The sequence below is a fragment of the Numida meleagris genome, chromosome 1, assembly GCF_002078875.1.
Source record: "Numida meleagris isolate 19003 breed g44 Domestic line chromosome 1, NumMel1.0, whole genome shotgun sequence".
Taxonomy (NCBI): domain Eukaryota; kingdom Metazoa; phylum Chordata; class Aves; order Galliformes; family Numididae; genus Numida; species Numida meleagris.
Genome location: NC_034409.1, coordinates 75,997,084 through 75,998,729, shown reverse-complemented (window position 1 = coordinate 75,998,729; position 1,646 = coordinate 75,997,084).

Sequence of the window (1,646 nt, the reverse complement as noted above, 5' to 3'; positions counted from 1 at the left end):
GCAGCAAGGGCCCGGCGAAGCCGGCAGGCATCAGGGAATGTGGGGAGTGCCCGGAGCGAGGGCGGCAGCAGGCCGGCCCCGCGGGAGGCAGGCCGCGGGCGGCTCACTGGCCTTGCTTGTTCGCAGGCAGAGATCAGGCGTGCGGAGATCCGGCCCGGGACAAGGCCCAGCTCGGGACGGGACGGAGCAGGCAGCAGGCGGAGCCCCGAGGGCTGGGCGAGGAGCTGCGCCGCGCTGAGGACTCGCGAATTAAACTGAGCTATGTGAACCCTCGTGTCGGAGCTCGCAGCAGAGGCGCCCGCGGCGCCGAGGGGCTCCCGGGGCCCGCGACCCTCACTGCACCCGTCTCTCCCAACCCGGGCCCGCCGGGAGATGGCGGCAAAGGCCGCGGCGCGGCACGGCGCAGCCCCCACGCGCGGGGCCATTTTGGGTACCGCCGCCATTCCGGGTGGGCCGAGCGGCACGCGCGTCCGGGGCATGAGCCTGAGCCCGAGCCCGGCGCTGCGGGGGAGGATGGGCGGCCGACACATCGATCGCGGCCCCGGGGCCGCCGCGTTGTCTCATTCCGCCACGCTCTGCCCCTCGGCCGCTGCCGTGTTTGCCGAGCAAACAGAGGGCCTCCGCGTGCCCCGCCAGCCCTGACCCCGCGGCGTGCGGGGGCTCCCCCGGCCCCGGGACCGCACCCCCCCAGCCGCCCGACGGGGCCGCACCACCACCTCCCCTGGCCTTTAAGAAAAGGTCGTAACCTCAGTTCGGGCTAAACTTAGCCGGTGCCCCTCGGTGCACCGGGAATAGCAGCTATACAAGGAGAGTTGGGTTACGGGAGCTGCGTGACCCCTCGCTGGGACCCCCCCCGGTATCCTCCTTCCCCACCCTTGGAGCCGGAGCCAAAGGGCGGCCCGCCTCACCCCTCCACGTCCACCTCCCGTCCCTTCCTCCAGCCGGGCACCCAGCTCCAGGTACCCGCTCCATCCCACGGGATGGAGGCTTTCAACCCTGCACGGCTCTATCCCGCAACCCCGCGGTTTGGGGCGCACGAGCCCTGCAGCGGATCGCACCGAGCCAGGCGGCTCAGCCCTGGCACACGGCGACCGCTCCTTCCCCACACACCAGGCCCGGCTGCCGGGCGCAGGCGTGTCGAGGCGGGAGCGGCCCGGCGGCAGCAGGCAGGATATCCGCCGTCACGTCCCACGAGCAGCGGGATGCTGCAGTTCCTCATTAGCATGCTCCTCACGCCGCGCCGGGAGCGGGAGGGGCGGCAGCTTCAGAAAGGGGCCAGAGGGCGGCCCCGCTCCCCGGCATCACGGTGCGGGGGATGGGTGTAGGACCCCCCCGCTCCCCAGCAGCTCGGACCCGTGCAAGGGCTGAGTCAAGGGCAGCGGGCAGACTGCAGCCTCGCACGGCGCTGTCTTTGTTGCGCCCACGGCCGCGCACCGCTGTCTGGGTACCCGCAGCAGCGCAGCCCGCACGCAGTGTAGCGCACCGCGTGCTGCGGCCGCATCCCCGGCCCTCCCCGGAGACACCGCAGCCCCACGCGGGGCTTTGTCCGCACTCCCGGCCCCGGCGCATCCCTCACCGCCCCCACCCCGCACAGGCACCACCGCGGTACGGCGGCAGCCCCCCAAACCCACCCTCAGCCCAACGGC